The sequence below is a fragment of the Neofelis nebulosa genome, chromosome 9 (genome assembly GCF_028018385.1).
Source record: "Neofelis nebulosa isolate mNeoNeb1 chromosome 9, mNeoNeb1.pri, whole genome shotgun sequence".
Lineage (NCBI taxonomy): Eukaryota > Metazoa > Chordata > Mammalia > Carnivora > Felidae > Neofelis > Neofelis nebulosa.
In genome coordinates, this window is record NC_080790.1 from 74553818 (window position 1) to 74573273 (window position 19456).

Genomic DNA, 19456 nt, shown 5'->3' on the forward strand with positions numbered 1-19456 from the left:
TTATGGCTGGCTTACATGCCTTTACCTCAGGAGAGACTTGGGGGTTGGACTTATAAGCTTTAGTTCCAGATAAACCCATGAGGAGAGTAGGGTTTGAGGAAAGTTGTATTTTCCAGACTAAAAAGATCTGTTCTCCCAGAAGCAGCAAGGATGTTGCCCTATGTGAGGGGCAGTCCCCTCACTATGTGTCCCTCGGGGAGGCTGTGTCTTTGCCGAAGAGCCCTCCTTTTCTAGAAATGCATTTTGGGACTTACCCATGTGGGGGTAAGGGCCACCAGATATTCTTGCTTCTAAAGATGCCTGGTCCCTGCCAGAGCCCTCAGTGTGTGCATGAAAGATACTTCTCACTGACCTGAGGTGGATTTCCTGTCTGCCCTACAGCACAGATGCACCAAGTTTAAATTGAATTATCATATTCTCAAGACTCTAGGGAATCATCAGTGGTAAGGTAAGGTGACCATTAGTTTATTATCTATTAAAGCTAAGTATTAACAACTCTTCTACACCATAGGGAATCCACTTTCTTGGGGCTGAATTCACGGAGGGTTTACTTTTGCCAGCCCTGCTTATCATTCCCTTTTCCACACCAGCCCTTTCTGGTCTCCATGTTTTCTCATTTGGGGTGCTTGAGAATGGCTGGCGGCACCTTGAAAAACAGCATGTGCCTCCTCCCAGATCCCTGCATGTTTTCTCTAAAGCTGGAAAGGAGTGTCTTTCATCCCCAAGTATACATATCTGACGTCTGTGTTGCCCTGAGGAGCAGCTCCAAGTAACACCACGTAGCTAGAAGACCAGGTCTCCAGTAGGATTCTCTGGGGGCTATGTGCCTTTTTGAAGTTGCTAACAAAACAAACAAAACAGAACAAAATAAACATTGAAAGGTCTTTTATGCAATTGTCTTTGTTGTTACTACTGCTGTTTGGTGAAAAGTACATTTATTGCTTCAGGACTGTGCCATAATTAGAAAGGGGCAAAATATTAGTGCAAGTGAAAACCTTCCAGAACAAGCTGCCAACTTTTGGGATCTCTGAAAGCACTTATTGGACGTGATCTCATGTGTGTTTTTCTTGGTAGCAGCCATAAATTGCCATGTTCTTTCTGCTATGGCTTGCTTTTCTCTTTAAATATTTTAGGAGGAGAAAATGTATTTTCTGTTTGTTTTGTTATGATGATAACGATGGTTTGTAATTTAGAGAGTCTATATTCTTGATTCAGTCAAAATAATCTTTGGGTCTCTTCATATTTCATGCCTAATAGTCTTTCTCAGAACTTGGAAAACAAAGTAAAATGGTACCCCAAATGTTCCCTTTCCTCTTATCTTTGTAAATCCTCTCATATATCCAAGGAATCAACATTCTCGGAGGGTGAGGGGAGGAAGCCTCCCTCTAAGTTAAGACCTCCTAAATCTGAATTACCTATGTTGTTCAAAGAACTAAGTATTCTGAAAATTCTAGAAACCATAACTCAACTATTCTTCTCCCAATAGAAACTACTAAAAGTAGTCATGTGGTCTATCTCTAAAAGTAGAATTTATTCGTTCTTTCTTAATTAAATAAGAAATAAAAGGAAGTCATGCACCAGCTTTCAGAGCAATGACTATAAAATAAGAAATGTAGTTCCAGCCAAGAAAGAAAAGAAAAGGATGTTGCAATATAGGAGCAATATGAGGTCTTACTCAAGTGGATTCTTATGCTTCAACCAAAAGCTGGAAGAATTAACAAAAGCTCTAAAGAAAGGTAGAAGAATGCAGACAGTGGAGAAAAGCAGAGGGGTACAGAAAATAAGTGTATAAAGTAATAAATTGGAGTCTGGGATGATTCTTAACTAAATTACTTGCAAATTGCAGTTTCAAAATAAAATACGAAGCTGAAAAAATTCATTTCCAGAACAGATAACAAAAATAAATGTGTAACAAAAGCCATTTTGCAAGAAGAGCCTTCAGAGACAAGGTCAGCTCCCTGGAGAGGAGCTGAGACGAAGCAAAGTGGCACAGTGGTGTGCATTCGCTAAAAACCATCGTGGCATGACTCTGTCCACCCTATGTGACAGACAGTGCTCTCAAAGGCAACTGTCTTGCCTCATGTGGTCCACTTACAAAGGGAAATGGGGCTTAGTCAACCGTATTAGTTACTTATTGTCATGTAACTAATATCTCAAAACTTAGAACTCAAAACAGCAACATTGTTATCGCACAGGTTCTTTCTGTGAGGGATCCAGCCCCACGCAGCTTAGCTGGGTTCTCCTGCTGAGGGTCTGTCTTTTACAAGACTGCAATCAAAGCATCCACCAGCAGGGCTGAAGATCCGTCTCCCAGCTCACTCAGTGCAGTGGGAGTGAGGACCTCGGCTCCTCACTGTATATTAGCCAAATACTGTCAGTTTGGTGCCTTGTGCCACGTGAGCCTCTCCACAGCTCCCAACACATTGCAGTTGGCTTCCCTCAGAGCCAGTGCGTGACAGAATGCCAAGAGAATGTACAAGATGGAAGTTAGTCTTTTGTAATCTAATCTTAGTACTGACTTTTGCAGTATTTTATTTATTAGAATCAAGTCACTAAGACTAGTTCACACTCAAGGGCAGGGGATTAAATAAGGGTGTGCGGGGCACCTGGGTGGCTTAGTTGGTTAAGCATCTATCTCTTGACTTCGACTCAGGTCATGATCTCATGGTTCTTGAGTTCAATACCCACGTAGGGCTCCACAGTGCAGAGCCTGGTTGGGATTCTCTCTGCCTATCTCACTGCCCCTCCCCCATGCTCTCTCACTCACTCTCTCTCAAAATAAATAAGTAAACATAAAAAACTAAGGGCGTGAAAAACAGGAAGTAGTATCATTGGGAGCCATCTTAAGAGCTGCCACGTACTTCAACTTATTTTATTCTTCCCTGAGTTTTATAGCATAGAAATAATAGGCTGTCATCTTCAAGACCAAAAATACTTTCTTTGGACAAAAATGCTCCAGAAATCTTTATTTCCATTGTCTCTTTTATTGACCAGCAAATGGCTTTATTTGTTTACATCATTTATATGGCAATGCGTAGCCCAGATCATCTTAGCCAATAGGCAAACTGTTTGAATAAATGAAGGAAATATTCTTTCACACATTTCATTGGGATGTAAGCACTATAAGGGCAGAGATTTTATCTGTCTTGTTCTCTATTGTATTCCCAGTGTGTACCATAGAGCTTAACAAATAGTTGTTAAATGAAAGGCTTAAACTTACTGGATTGTTATGATATGCCAGCCACTTGATTTCACTCCTTTAGAAATTGAGCATTAGAAATACTTGCATTTCAGGGCACCTGGATGGCTCAGTTGGCTTAGCGTCTAACTCTTGATTTCAGCTCAGGTCATGTTTTCAAGGTGGTGAGATCAGGCCCTGTATCAGGCTCTGTATCAGCAGGGAGCCTGCTTAAGATTCTCTTTCTCTCTCTCTGCCCCTACCCCGTTCATGCTCTCTTTCTCTCTCTTTCTCAAAAACAAAACAAAACAAAACAAAACAAAACAAAAAAAAAAACAAAAAAACAAACTTGCATTTGTACCCAAGAGTGGAGGGAAGAGATTTTTATCACTTGGGATTTCCAAAAGCAGCCCCCATTGGTGGCCATCTTTGTTAACAATTCAGAGAGTCTACTGAAAAAAAAGCCAACTCCATTTTCTCCTAAAGGGAGAATGTGGCCTTTTCTCCTTTAACACATCTTCCTTTCTGTGGCCTATTACTCATTCTTTGAGAGGACTGTAAAGGACCACAATGAAAAAAACTTAAACTAGGTTTAAAAAAAAAATCATGAAAATAAAATATACACATCATTTTAAAAAGTATAAAAGCATATAAAATGGTGAGTAAATTCTCACCCTTTGATTCCATCCCCAGTCCCACCTCAACTTCAAAGGTAAGGCATTTAACTGTTTCTTAGATATGATTACAAGTATTTTCAATGCAAATATAGTGTGTGTGTGTGTGTGTGTGTGTGTGTGTGTGTGTGTTTATACATATGGTTTCATCATAATACTGTTCTACACCTTCCCTTTTTTTCACTTAATGATATGCCTGGGAACCCATACAGACCTATCTTAATTTTTATTGGCTACATAATATTCCACTGTAGGGATGTGCCATAATTTATTCAATTAGTCCCCACCTATCGATACTCCTTTCCACCACCACCACTCCAATGTTTTCGCTATTAAAAACAGTGCTGCAGTGGACACATCTATACAGATATCTTTGCATATTTTGATGAGTTTATCTTAAATTTTTTTCTTAGTGTTTATTTATTTTTGAGACAGAGAGAGACAGAGCATGAGCAGGGGAGGGGCAGAGAGTGAGGGAGACACAGAATCCAAAGCAGGCTCCAGGCTCTGAGCTGTCAGCACAGAGCCGGACGTGGGGCTCAAACCCACGAGCCGAAGTCAGAAACTTAACCGACTGAGCCACACAGGAGCCCCATTTGGTGAGGTTATCTTAAAGACAAACGCCTAACAGCGGAATTACTAGGCCAAAGAATGTGTGCATTTAATTTTTTGAAAGGTTTTTTATTATAAAATAAAATACAAATACAGAAAACCAAACCAAACCAGTTACAGAGCTTAATGGATTGTTATAAGACAAGCACCCTTTTAACCATCACCCAGATCAAGAAACAGACTGTCAGCCACGTCGTAAGCCCTCCATGTGCGCTATGATCACAACTGCCCCCCACTCTGAAACTAATCACAGTACTGACCTCTGTAGAAGTCACTTTCTTCTATTTTTTTTTAATGACTTTACCACCCAAGTGGCATCCATAAACCTGATAGTTTAGTTTTGTCTGTTTGAAAAAAAAAAATTTGATCTTTTATACCTCTTTAAACTTACAGTTTTCCCCTCCAAACTTTTCTTTTCCATTCAATTTCTCTGTTGAACAACTCAGGGCATTTGACCAGTGGAGTTTCCTACAGCCTGGATGTTGCCAACTATGTATTCTTGAGGCAGTTCAGCGTGTTCCTCTGTCCTCCAATTTCCTGCAAACTGATGGCTGCATTTGGAGGCTTGATGAGGCTCAGGTTTGATTCCTTTGGCAAGATGATGAGTGGTACATCAGGAGCTACATAATGTCTAGTTGCCTCTCTTTGTGACTTCAGCAATTACTGATGTTCAATGCTTAGAACCATGCATTTATTATGGGCTGCAGAATATTCTAACTATGTTCTTTCTTTTTCACTTATTAGTTGGAATATTTCTGTAAGACACTTCCTCTCATCTATTAGTTGTTTAAATCTAATGGTACCATTCAGATAGGAGGGCAAAGTAAATGCTTAATTCTTTGCTTTACTTACCAGTTTCCAAGATAAGGAATGTTCTCTACCATCACCCTGCAAAGGTGACTTTTTATTTTACTCATCATGAACTCATGTATTCATACATGTATTCAGCATATCTTATGAGTTTCAAGTCATTGCAATCATTATCTTTTCTGCAGATCAATTTGTCCCATCTTTGGCCTCTTCCATTGGTACTTGAATCTCTTTGACATGACCCTAGTTAGTGATCTGATAGTTTCCTTGCTATCTGATATGACAAGATACTCCAGCCTCACTCTATGTCTCATGCCCCAGACTTGAAATCTGCCACTTCTCCAATAGGCCCTGGGTTTTTGTTCAAATTTATTTTTTTTTTTTATTTTTTATTTTTTTTAACATTTTTTATTTATTTTTGGGACAGAGAGAGACAGAGCATGAACGGGGGAGGGGCAGAGAGAGAGGGAGACACAGAATCGGAAACAGGCTCCAGGCTCCGAGCCATCAGCCCAGAGCCTGACGCGGGGCTCGAACTCACGGACCGCGAGATCGTGACCTGGCTGAAGTCGGACGCTTAACCGACTGCGCCACCCAGGCGCCCCTGTTCAAATTTAAAGTAGGAAGTGGTATTTCAAAATGACAGTCTAGGCACAAACTGTTTCTAAGACTTTTCAATGGACAGAGCTGGGAAATAGCTGTATGTTTGTAAAGAGAAAATACTTCATGAATTCATTTAAATACTTCCAACTTGAATTTAGTACCATAGGTTTTTATAACCACGACAGGTTCAGAACAATAGTACTAGCGCTACCACCACAAATATGATTTTGCTAAAAGTTACATTTAAAAAAAAAGTCGTTATTTATTTTTATTTATTTATTTATTTTTCAGAGTAAGCTCTACTCTCAAGGTGGGGTTCAAATTCACGACCCTGAGATCAAGAGCCACATGCTCCACCCACTGAACCAGTCAGGTGCCCCAAAAGTTACATTTTTTTCATTTGCTCTCTGCATTTGCCTCTATTGGTCAGAAGTAATTTTTACTATATCCACATTGTCAGAGGATAGCCATTGCACACAGGAATCACTCTCATTTACCCCTCACTTATTCCTGATGCTTCAAGTAGCTCTGTATTTAGCACTCACCATTATTTTTGGTATTGATGTGTCTCTAGTCACTCTGGAGCTTGTTTTCTAGGAGATACACAGGAAGTGTTCACAGGAACTGTATCTCCTGAGTCCTTACATGTTGACAAAACTTTGTGTCCTTTGTGCCCGAAAGTCAGTTTTTCTAGATGTAAAATTATCAGCTTATGTTTCATTATGAATCTTAAATGTATTTGTTACTCCATTTTCTTTGGACGTAAGTATTGTTGAAACATTTGACGTTAACCTAATTGTCTTTAAAAAAATAAAAACAAAAAATAATTCACTGTCTTTTAAAAACTGTATGCCCAAAGGAATTTTTCTCTTTCTTTAAAATTCAGTAATTTTGTTAGACTATGTCTTGGTTCATCATTCTGAATCAATATTCTCAGGGACACAGTATGCTTTTCTGTATGTAGTTCTCTCTCTCTCTCTCTCTCTCTCTCTCTCTTTCTCTCCCCCCCTACCTACCCCTATGGACTTCCTATGGGTATTTGCTTTAAATATATATATATATATATATATATATATATATATATATATATATATATATAATGTTTATTTATATTTAATATATTATAGTTATTTAATACATAATTAAATATATATTAATTTATTTCAAGGAAGTTTCTTAAAGATTTTTAAAAGAAATATTTGTTCTTCTTTCTTGCCTTGGGCCTCTTCTTCAGGAACTCCCATTATTGTTTGTTGGGTCTTCTTTGCCTACTGTCACTACTGGTCACTATCTCTTGAACCTTTTTACTTCTTCCTTCATTTCATATAGATTTGGAGATTTTCCCCTCATTTTTACCTTACACTTAGTTTAAGGAATTATTTGTTATATTCCTTTGCTATTGTGTTCCTTCCTTATAATTTCATTTTTACTTCTGAAATAATTTTTTCTTTTATTTCTTAAAAAAAATTTTTTTAACATTTATTCAGTTTTGAGAGAGACAGAGAGAGCGTGAGTGGGTGAGAGACAGAGAGAGGGAGACACAGAATCCAAAGTAGGCCCCAGGCTCTGAACTCTCAGCACAGAGCCCAACACAGGGCTCAAACTCCCAAACTGTGAGATCATGACCTGAGCCGAAGTCAGCTGCTTAACTGACTGAGCCACCCGGGCACCCTTTTTTCTTTTATTTTTATTTCTAATTCTCTTCTGAGTTCTGTCTCCTCATTTCTGATTTTTTCCTAATTTTGATTTATATTGTCCCTTCATGTATAACTTTCCTGATATCTTTCACTTCATTTTGAAATGATAGGTTACTTGTTCTGATCCTGTTTAAGGACTTGCCTTTCTGAAGTGACTTCATTGTTTGTAGAAATATCATTCTGCCCCTTAGTTTCTTTTTTCTCACAATGTTTGTATGAAATTTGAACTTCATTCTTTTCTGTTGCTCATTTCTATGTAAAATTAGATTTCCTAACCTTTTAGGAAGAGGCATGGTTTAGTTCAAAGGCATGACTGAGAAGTTAGGAAAGCGGACTTCATGGAAGTCCCTTTTGTTTTTGTGAAGTGTTCAAAAACAAGGTGGCTGGCTTTCTGGGATTTCCTGGCTGTGCTCTTCTCTCCATTTTTATCTGAAATTTCTCTTCCTTTGTCTTTCTTGTCCTAGTCCAGCTCAATTTTGGTTCTGCTCCCAAAAGTTCCTCCTCCGTGGAGGCATCTTGAAAAGATGCCCTGGCTGGTCTAAAGAGTTCATAGGGTTTACACAATTCAACCTCTTCAGTCCTTCTTACTGAAGGCTCCATGCAGTCACCAACTATAGGGCACAAAATTCTCCTAGATTTAGCTGTTTTTATCACATTGACCTACCATGCTTTCCAGTGAATACCTGTTGGCCATTTTTGAGCTTCCCTGGATACACAGTGCCTTCCCTTTGCTTCTTCTTGCACAGAACCATCTGTGCAAGATGCTGATAATGTGCTGGTCTTGCGGCTACCCCCTTCTGCTTGTGTTTTGAAGTTCATGGGGATACTTTGTCACTTAGCTTTACTGCAAACATTTTCGAGGGGTTTTGGATTTTCCGTGGAGTTATTCTGTTTTTGTGAAGGGACCTGGAGAGAGTCAAAGCTATGCTGCTACCTGCTCCATCTTCCCAAAATTTCTTCCCCACTTGAAAATGTGGTTGGTGTTACCAAATTACCTGAAGGGCGATGTACTTCCTGTGGACATCTGCTTTAAATTAACGCACTTCCCATTTCTAATCAGCAGAAGGAAAACAGTGAACATTCTGGGAGGAGACCATACGTCCTAAGCATTTTCATTCTGAGCCATAAGTCTGCAAATGGTGTCAGAGAACTTTGTAAATAAGAGCTGGCGGGATCTTAAATTCTGCAGAATATTTATAGAACCTGTGTGGGCCACTCTGAGATGATCGGTGCCCCTGGAGGACGGACTGCCTTTCAGTGGCCCAGTCAAGAGGAAGGTGCATATGCCACAGCATCTTTGGAGCAGAAACTTAAGATCATTGCAGGATCAAGCTTGAATATAAAAATGTTGGAGGAATTCATTTGGGCATTTCTCAAGCCACAGATCACATGTCTGTGTTTTTTCAGGTCTCTTCAAAAATTAAGTCAGCTGGGAAGGACAGTTGGTTTGTATTATATTCCCCTATTCCAACAGGCTTCTCATTAACAACAGGCAGCTTCTGACAGGGACTTTTAGTTATGTTCTAAAAACACTAGCTTTTTTGGACCTCATATTTAGTTTATGTCTATACTGTAAAAATGAGTCCAAGGCCCCTAAAATTAGCAACGGGCATGGTATTGTCTAGTCAGCTAGTGCAGATATTTAAGGTGGAAAAAGAAAACATTCTGTGTTTGACTTATCTTTCCAGACTGATGTGTGGATGTGTTCCTAGCCATTGACTAATTCCGTATTTTAGAATATTAGACTTGGCCAACTTCTTCCTTGTACTTGGGTTGACATTTGTCCCTGTGAATTTTGTGTTCACTCCCAATTCAGTGAAATATGAGGCCACCTGCTTAGTGTCCGGATCATGTAAGGGCATCTCCATGCAGCCCAACTGGCACTGAACCTGCCACTAGAAAATTCAAGATGAAAACCCAGTAGAGGCTTTCTCTGGGGAGTTTCAAGGCCAGTGATGGTTCTCTAAACTAGACAAAACGTGTTTAGAGTGGACAACAGTTTGGTGAAAGATTGAAGAAAACCTGGCGCACCTGTACTACTGATTCTCATTTACTTTTTTGTTAAAGCTTTTCCTGAGTGATTGGGTACACTGCTGCCTTCTTTCAAGACAGACTACAGAAACACTTAAAAGCATCTACTTCTAGAACTAATTAATGTATTTATATGTGTGTTGCTATCATATTCATATGAATTCTACTGACTACTAGGCCACAGGCTATCCGGAAGGTCCCAAAGGGAATATTACCCCTGAAAACTTGAAACCTATGCACTCCATCCATTTCTCATCAATCCACCACATGATTTCCATTCATCCATCAAAAGCACTCACAGAGTTAACTAAACTTCCACCAGATGTCTGCATTAAGAAATATAACCGACAGGATAGTACAGTAGTTCTCATGTAGTTATTAGAGTAAAACCTCATCAATTATTTACTATCCATTTCCTACACACAAGGTGCCATGCTAAATCATACCCAACCTTATGGGGTCTAGTTTTAAAGCAGTCAACTATGTAAATGCAACTTTTACAATTGACATATGTTAAGTAAGAAACGTCAAAAACTGTATTTTTAAGTTCCATGCACAGAAGGTATGGTTAATTGCTAAAATTTATTTGGCTTATGAGACCTATTTTCTCCTCACTGCAGTGGCCACACGTTAGCCAGAGAATGAGAAGTCTTTTCTTTTTGTTGTGTTTTTTAACATAGACTCTGTGAAAAAAACATGAGAAAGAACCCCTACAGTGCAGAAGAGAAAATGGAGTTTAGTGAGGGAGTAGAAATGCATTAAAGAGAAAATGGAAGTGTATGGGGAATAAGGAGAGGGTTTGTTGTTTGCTATTATTCAGGAGACAGGAGGGATATGTTGTTTTTTATTTTGCTTTGCTTGTTTATTGGCTTTTAACACACAGATGAATGCTTAAGTGTAGACAGAAAACCAAAATCAGAGAGGAGATTGCAGCAGCAGACAAGGAGTTTTGAAGGAACGTTCTAGACAAGTGTTTGCTGCAGTAGAGCTATTTTGTTCATTTGTTTTTGCAGCAGGGAAGTTCACACAGCGAGGAAATGTCTGGATAGAAAACATGGATTGATGACAAATGGTTGTGTGACTTAACTGGCTTGTTTATTATTAAAGAAGTAGGTAGGCATCAACCTGGATATATATAGAACAGAGTAGCCTACAGCTCACCTGCTTATTGCCTACTCTTGGAAACCATACACATCGATACAAACATGAAGAACTAGAAAAGGTCCAGAGGACTAGTGAGCTACTGCATGGGGTAAAGACTGAATAGGAACATTATTAAATTTTACGAAAGTATGAAGTTCATATACTGTATAATCAGGAATGACTCACCAGATGATCCAATGCTAAAACTAAAGGAGAGAAGAAGCCCTTGAACTTTGAGAGATGTAATTTTAGAACATGTAAGAGGAAATTGTACTTTACTCTTGGAGTTATAAATTGGTCACACAAAGAAGTGATACAGACATGGACAAAATAAATGCAATAGGAATTTAGGTAACTGCATGGAGAAAGAACTCATCATGGGTTTTTTAAAGTGAGCTTGAGCTGTTTAGGATATGGCTATAATTTTGTAAAGATGATATCCTGCAGATTAGTTTTATCTTTCCACGAAAACATCTCTTGACTTGTCTATCAGAGTAGTCTTCTGAGTGAATGATACTCGGTCTTACCAGCTGGGACATCCAGTACTTAGCACAGTGCCTGGTAGGAAGTAGGCTGTTGGTCTTTGATTTGTTGAATCTCTTTTATACCTCGAAGAAGTATGGCCCTCAGAAAACTGATGTTGTTGACATAATATCTGGATGTTTAATTTGGATAAGGAAGTCATTTGAGCAGTGCAGATAATGATTTATTATTAATAAATAAACAAACGGAATTAATTGCTATTAGTAATGGGATGTTAATGCACAGGATGAAAGACTGGGTTCCACTGTGGTTTCTACTACTGCCCAAGGACTGGTCCAGTCCCCTAGATAAGTGAAATGACACAGATAAACAAGGTTAGACGAAGACAAACAGCTGCCTTAATAGCAATCTGGTATTGCTTCAAACCCATATTCTTTAAATATGTGCTTCATGTTTAGTTAAAGGCCGCCTGACAACCACAGGTGAAAGAGGATAGGATCAGTCTCTTTTCCATTGGCTTGAATAATTTAGTTCTGACCCAAACTTGTACCCTGTGCTCAGCAGAAGAGGTCTGCTGTTAACCCCACCCCAAACCTCTTTGATGGCAGGTGAGTGAACTTCTGTTGTTCTTTGAGCAGCCCCCTTGGGGGCCTCAGCAGCACCTTGGAAATTTCCCACCCCTAACAGCTTCCTGAGGTGTTCTGAGTAAGCATAAGTGTCTCTATTTTATTACATTTCATTATACAGATTGGGCTTCCATTTCATTTATAGAATGATGCCTGGGAGTCCTACCCTTAATTCAGCTCTTCAGATAAAAGAAAGGGTGAGAAACAAAGTCTAGTAAATTTAAGATTTTTACTTAAGTTATTTACAGTAGCCATAGATGGTTACTGGATTGGCATCCCATGAGGGTAGAGATTTTGTGTTATTTTTGCACCCTCATCATCTAGCCCTGCATGGACAGACAGAATGTTTTTAGTCAGTGCTGATGGAGATAGCACAGGGATGACTGACAGACAACAATGCTGGATCACTCTCTCATCCTCCACTTCGTGTGGTCCACGGAGGCACCCTAAAGACCGCCGTACTTTATTCTCAAATTGACTCAAGGTGATAATCAGTTCAAGTTGATGAAAGGAGGAGGCATCTTTGGGAGAGGGCTACTCATTTCATGCTAGAAACAGCATAGGAAGTTGAGTTTTTCAAGCCCAACCATTTAAACTGTTCTGTTCTTTCTGAACAGCTCAATGTGCATTGTGTTAGATTGAGCCGTATGAAATAGCCTGTTTTCAACCTTTTTTGATCTATAGAGAAGCTCATCACAGTGAAAACAGTGTTACTTTCAGCATGACCTCGTAGACAGAACATGAGGATCAGATTCTGAGTTTTGAATTCAAGTCCCAATACTGTGAAACCTTAGAGAATCCACTTAACCTCCCCGTGTCTCACTTACTCATTCAGTAAATACTGAGCTGCTACTATAGGCAAGAAACTGTGGGGATCAGAGTTTCTGCCTCCTCTGGGCCCACAGTTGACTTGGGGAGATAAAATTCACTTGCAAAAAATTATAATCCAGAGCAGTATATGATAGCATCGAAATTGCATTTTTTAAATTAACTGCATCCCAGCAAGAGAAATTATTTCCTGCTGCAATAATCAGGAGGACAATGGAGAATAGAGGACAGTTGAGCTTGGGTTTAAAGGATGCTTAAGTTTTGTTACACAGAGGATTGGGGGAGGGCAGTTCAAGCAAGTGACATGGCAGGAGCAAAGGTGCAGAGGCAGAAAACACGATGCTGTTTTGGTGTGGCTGGACAGATGGTTTGTGTGGGCGGGCTGTGGGAGAGAAGACTAGAAACCTGTTTCTTCCATGGCACGTGGTAGGAACTTTTTCGTTTTCATTGCTACACTGAATAAGTAAATTAAGGAAGACTGGTAGAAAGAAACCCCAGAGTGAAAAGCGGGAGACCAGACATCGGCTTTGTCACCAATTCTCTGAACTCCTTTAAGCGACTCACAATGGGGCTGTGTTGTCCTCAGCTGTGGAATGAAGGTAATTGGACTATGTGGCCCTGAGGGTTACAAGGGTGAAATGAACAACAATCAGAAAGAAAACTCTTGGAAGAGTAAAACTGCTTTTCCCCCTAACGGGACTCATTACAGATTAAAGTAAATTTAGATACTCCTGGTAACAAATGTGTGTACTTTCTACCTAGAGTACTTTTCAGGATAATCTCATTTCTCATTTACAATTGAAAGAAGCTGTGTGAGTGGGGGAGCAGGGAGCTCAGCCTGTGATCATTCGGGTCAGCTAACAATACAATAAAGTCTCCTGGATGGAGGCATGGACGGAGGGGATGTGGAAATAGCTGCTCCATATCAAACGAGAAGCCCATCGTTGCACCTGGAGTGAAGCCAGGGAAGCAAGCCTCCTGGAAGTAGGAGACTGGATGGAAGATTCTTTGAGCCCAGGAATCTCATCAGATTGCAAAAAGCCTCCTGGTGTCCTTCCAGTTCTACACCATGCCCTTGCTCCAGCAGCTCATGACCCGTGCACAGGTTGCTGATGCAGAACAGGAAGAAGTGCCCTTTGCCAGTGACTCACCTGGAGCCAATCTACTTTGGCGGCCAGCCACCAGGGCAGGATGGGTGTGCCTCCATCACAGCTTCTTGGATGAGCCTTGCTATTTTCAGCCAACTTTCCTCAGCTCTTAGGTTCCAGGATGGACTCTCTACCAGGTCAGAGTCTAAGAACAGCCACACATTTCCCAAATAAGATTTGGTTTGACAGATTCTTCACTGACTCAAATCAGGTCAGACACCCATGGAGACATCCCCTCTGCAGATCCCAGGGAGTGTGGCTTCTTTTGATGTTTACACTCTGTGGATATGAGAAGGTTACTGGCGGACAGACCCATCCATGTGGCACTGCCACCAAAGCCACAAAGGAGTAGCAGTCTTCTGGGGAGTTTTTCTTGGCACTCCTGGCCAAAGTCATTGCCATCTGTCAGGTCAGTGATGAGATGAGCTCATTTCCACCAGTGCGGTGAGTTATCCTAGAAAATCTAGACCAAACCCCTATGAAGCAGAGCCTCAGGGGCTCCAGTTTTCATCATGGAGTATTTCCACAGGCATCTTCTTCCTAAGCAAACACTGGAGCCACCATCTCAAGTAACGCTCACAGGCGGTTCCAGGAAAGGAAGTGAGGACTCGGTGTCCAAGACTTTGGGGCTGGGCAGAGAGGCACTGCACTGATTGCTTCTGTTCCCCAGGTAAGCTGAGTTGGGGCCAGTATCAGGTGCCTCTGATTGGGAGAATCCTGGGCTCTCTCATGCAACTTGAGCCATGCCACGGAGAAGTTCCAAACATAGTGGGAAAGAAGCGTGCAGAAGAGCAATGTGGCCAGTTGTCAGGTATGGACAAGATGAGAACAATTAACATCGCTCCATGTAGAGAATTAGAGCAACACTTCTCTGGACCCTTTGAGAAACTTTCTCTTTCAAATTCGAGTGAGCAAGAAACATACAGTCCAGGAAAGTTCTCTACCATGCCAGTCTCCTGATCTGGGAAATGATATCAAAATACCTCCATGTAAATCTGGAGGTAAAAATGCCTGCCATTTTTGTGTGTGCCTGTCACTCGTATCAATATTGTTTCTGAAGGATTAGCTGGTGCATGTGATACGTCTCCACTATCATGAGGTGGAGAAGTTTCAGAAGAGTATTGTTTATGGCATTTGGAAGTCTGTCAAAGTCCCAGTACCATAAACGAAGTTAAAGTTTAGACCTTAGTTTCAACTCCAAGAAGACAAGCACAGAGCCCGATGGTGAGCTATTAACGGGACTGGCATTTCACAGAAGAGCTGCCTTAAGCGAGATCAACCTTAACTAATTACACCTTGGCATACAGTGGGGTGTTGCTTGGCAGCCCAGAAAAGTTCTGTCAAGACAGGCAAGGGTCTGAGCTTCAAGGTTGTGTATTTGCATGCTGAGCCATCCAGGAGGACAAGGGTCAAATGAGGTCTCGGAGTTATGGGAGTAGCCATACTCTCACGTGAGGACCTGGCAAGGGTGAGCCATTAGGAACATGTATGGGTATGTCACCACAAGTCTGCATATAGATTTATGGTTTTGATTACTCATGGCTTATTTTTATATAATGACTTATATTTATAGTAGATATTTATGTCCTAAATGTCATTATTCTCTCCCAACATAGACTAGGCTGAAAATTTTAGAAAACCTATTTTTACCATCATAGGTAGTTCACAGAGTTGGGACATATATATCGAAGATGTTTCCACTCCTCAAACAAAGAGGCTTTGGGGGAGTCATCAGATGTGTAAGATTTTCATTCTCTGATACCTACCTTCTGAAAGTGTGTCCAGAATAGTTTCACTAAAGCATAGTTCCAAAAGCAGTGGAATGGACTTTGGAATGCTTGGGGATCTGTGCCTGGGCTTCCTCTATGTGTGACTATTGCATCAGAAAGGTCTTCTTTCCTTTCTCTTAATTTTTTTGAGTATTCTCTCTGAGCAACTCTTCTCCTTCTGAATAACCCCAACCTGTTCTGCTCACTCCTTCAGTGTCCCCTCATTATTTAGGGACTCTTTTCCCTTGGAATTGTTTACTGCATGCTGCTCTGTGATAATTCTTGTCTGCTAAGCCAGAGGCTCCCCAGCACTGGGAACTGCTGCCTCATTAGCCAGGACTTCCCCAGAGCAGGGCCCAGTTCTCATGCACAGGCACAGGGCAGAAGCACACACCTCACCTCTTGTCTCTTCCCCAGGGCCTTTTTGTTGGCCCTTGACCTCAGGTTGCTATTCAGCCATGTGGCTGCAACAGGACCACAGGTGAATAGGCCGCCTCTTCACAGTAAAACTTGCAATCATGGCCACAGCTGATTCACAGATCCTGGAGCCTGGGAATTTCTGGGAATTCTCAGGTGTCTTGTGGAGTCTGTTCCTTCTCTCCATTCTCATGTGCTCTCCCTTTTCCTTCCCTTCTCTTTGTCTCACGCTTAGTTTCTGTAACCTTATCTGAAAGCCTTGTACACGCAAGAAAATCTGCATCTGCCTGTACGTTTTGCATAGGTTAAAAAAAAAAAAACAAAAAAAAACAACTGGGGCACCTGGGTGGCTCAGTCAGTTAAATGTGTGACTCTTGATTTTAGCTCAGGTCATGATCTCACAGTGGTGAGATCGAGCCCTGAGTTGGGCTCCTTACTGGCCATCCAGCTTGCTTGGGATTCTCTCTCCCCCTTTTTCTGCCTCTCCCCTGCTCGCGCATGCTCTCTTTCTCTCTCTTTCAAGAAAAAAAAAAGACACCAAACTAAAAAGCAAAAACAAAACCAAAAAATAAAATATATTGCAAAGCCTTGGCATTGCCCTTGAGTCTTTGCAGTTGGTGGCATCAATGCTCATGAACTGGTGAAAGTTGGGAGGTGGGAGTGGGGGTGGCTGGATGCCTACTAGAGAGTTTTGGAACTCTCTGAGCTTCACCATATCATATAGCCCCAGGTTATTTGGATCCATTTTGGGGCAACTGCTTGGTCTGGAATTGTCCTCTGAGTTCATTTGTTCATTTTCTTTCTTTCTTTCTTTCTTTCTTTCTTTCTTTCTTTCTTTCTTTCTTTCTTTCTTTCTTTTTCTTTCATTTCATGAATTGGCTGCATTTAGCAGAGTAGAGTTAGTGTTTTTAATGGCCTGAAAAATGATATCCAGATGCTCCACACAAAGGAGGGGCCCTTCCCTCTAATTGCAAGCCTGCCACAGTGATCCTGAGCCTGGTCCCTCCCAGCTGGACAGTTGCCCTGAGCTCCCTGGGGGTCTACCTTGGGAGACCGCCCGGGAGCTCCAACTGGCCCCAAACCCAAGGAAGGAAGGCGAACCATCTGGAATGCATCGTCCAGATCGGCTCCACACTGCCCAGGCACCCTGACAGCTTTTTGGGACTGCTCAAGGCTTGGAATTAATCCATCAGGCTCTCTAGTCGGAGGCCTCCAGACCTCTCTGTCTCCTTGCAGAATTTGGATCCCGTAGAGGCACAATTAGGCCTGCCAGCCACTTCCAAGTTTGGCTTACTCAGGAAAAGGACCAAGGTGTGCTCTGAGAGACACCTTGCAGCAGCTCTTGGACCAGGAACAAATAAAAGAAAGGGAATGGTTTCAGCAAGAGCCTTTCCCTTTCCTCCCCTTCTATTCCCACTGCCATATCCTGACCATCCACTCCAGCCCTGGTGATTGACACTTATTTGGAGAGAAGAAAGAAACCTTGTCCATTCCAGGATGCTTTGGGGAGCCTTTAAAAAGGACAACCTGGCGTTTCATAGCTTCTCTTCACCATGCAAGATCTGCTTGAGAGAAATAAAGGGATAAACTCTTAAGGGGGAGGGAGTGGTTAGAAAGAGGTTTGGAACTATCCTCAAACTAAATTGTAGAAAAAGGATTGAGGGTTTAAAATTTTTTTCTCTGAAACCATAAAGCCCTACAAGCTATCAATGCACTTATTGCAAATTATTTTTTCCTAGAGCAATAAACATTTTGTTAGAGTGCAAGAATGAATTGTTCCTTTACAAAGACTAAACCTCCTTCCTACCATCTTTTCTCTACTTTGGATTCGTTTCTTCATAGACAAGAAAAAGATAATTTAAATCCCTGACCACAGGAGCACAGATTCCAAGTTAATTGGATCCAAATTTAACAGAATCTAGTATGTCTCACATCAGGCTAGTTCTCGCAAATGGTTAGAGTGAAACAACAGCGAATCCCAGAATAACCCAGCACCGCACCTAAGAGTTGCCTTCAAAGCCTCCAGTACATTTGGCAACTGGGTATGTTTCATGTTCCTGCCTGAGTCGTCCACCTGGCAGTTGTTTCTGTGTCTAGTACTCCTCCCTGCTTCTTCCAGCCCCACTTTTAGCCTCTGCTCACCCCTCTGGTGTTGGCCACCTGGAACCAGCAGATTACAACCTAGTATCAAGACAGAATGCTGCTAGCTACACATGAATCTCAGCAGAAGTGAGTGGAGCGGGCCACACTTCTGGATATTGTCCCACTCTCTCCCTGTGTCACCCCCACAAACATTGTGCAGGGGTATTAAAATTTGGACCAGGGAGGAAGTCTTATTGTCCCACGGAAGACAACTTAGAGTTGAGTAGCAGAAGTCCTCTGGCCACTCCACATAGGGAGTCTCTAACTGGCTACTTCTCCCTAGGTTCCAGCTTCCTGCCGTGTCACTCAAACTACATCAGCCTTTTCTAGCATCTTCTCTTGTATTCGCTCCCTCTCCTCCAGTATCTTTATGCAGTTATATATTGGTATATATACCAATTCTTCATGCAGAATAATGTAGCCAACTCTTACCTCCTTGCAGGCAATGCCTTTGGAGCATCACTTCCAAATGAAAAGAGGCCTCAATGTACCATTGTGGATGGGTCACTGTATCCCTTCCCCATGCCGAGGGAAAACTACTTAAGCACTTGCCCTCTTTGGGACATCTTTGTGCTGGGTCTCACAGGGCAGATGAAGAAATGTGGCTAGGGTGAGATGGGCTGAGGAACTAATCCGGTGTAGAAGCTGGCCCTGAGAGTGCCAATAATAGGTAGCAAGCATCCCAAGGCCATGAAAATCATACCAAGTCAAGCCTCGGGTTTCCAATCTAGCAGACAGAGCACAGCCTCAGGGAATTCAAGAGGCAATCAATGCTCAGAAGATCTCTGGATGGGCAGAGACCACGTAGGAGATTTGCCCGTGGCCTACAGAACCCAGCCACCAGCTTTGGGTATAGACCAGCACTCCAGCCCAGGAATAAGATCAACAGAAGCACAGTCCTCCACCATTGGATGGTCAGTCAGAGTGAAGCTCTAGCCTCATCAGGGCACTTAGGTACTAGGCAGGTTAAGGGGATTAGATATTAGAGACCGCAGTCAAAGCTCTGGTGAACATGGAGGACATAAGAAGAGCTGTAACTCAGGGCCAGTAGGCATGACCAGTGGTTGCCACAGAGGCCTCAGATCTGTGGCATATTTACCAGCAAAGATATGAGGAGAGTAAAATAAGCACTAGCACTGCAGGAGTGGGCACCTGGCTGTGGGCACAGGACTGAATTCTAAGTCCCACGGGATAGTAGGGTGAACGGGCTGGGCTGGGCTAGGCTATTTATGTACTGAGACAGCAGAGCCAGTGATGTTGGGCTGGAGAAGGCAAGAGAAAACAATGTGGAGACT

General features: G+C 41.7%; 1 protein-coding gene and 1 long non-coding RNA gene across 5 annotated transcripts in view; one reads left to right on the forward strand and one right to left on the reverse strand.

Annotated features, from left to right (window-relative positions):
- Nucleotides 1–19456, reverse strand: part of SOCS5 (suppressor of cytokine signaling 5) — a 129424-nt gene that overhangs the window by 80683 nt on the left and 29285 nt on the right. The gene's annotated exons all lie outside the window — the stretch shown is intronic.
- LOC131485143 (uncharacterized) overlaps nucleotides 1–19456 on the forward strand; it is a 54826-nt gene that overhangs the window by 14557 nt on the left and 20813 nt on the right. The window contains exons 3-4 of one of the 4 annotated variants that reach the window (XR_009248658.1): nucleotides 382–448; nucleotides 676–889. The exons of 2 other annotated variants lie outside the window; for them this stretch is intronic. This is a non-coding gene — a long non-coding RNA (uncharacterized LOC131485143). Of the gene's footprint in view, nucleotides 1–381; nucleotides 890–19456 lie in introns of those variants that run through there. One more of the 4 variants, XR_009248657.1, reaches the window with a different exon arrangement.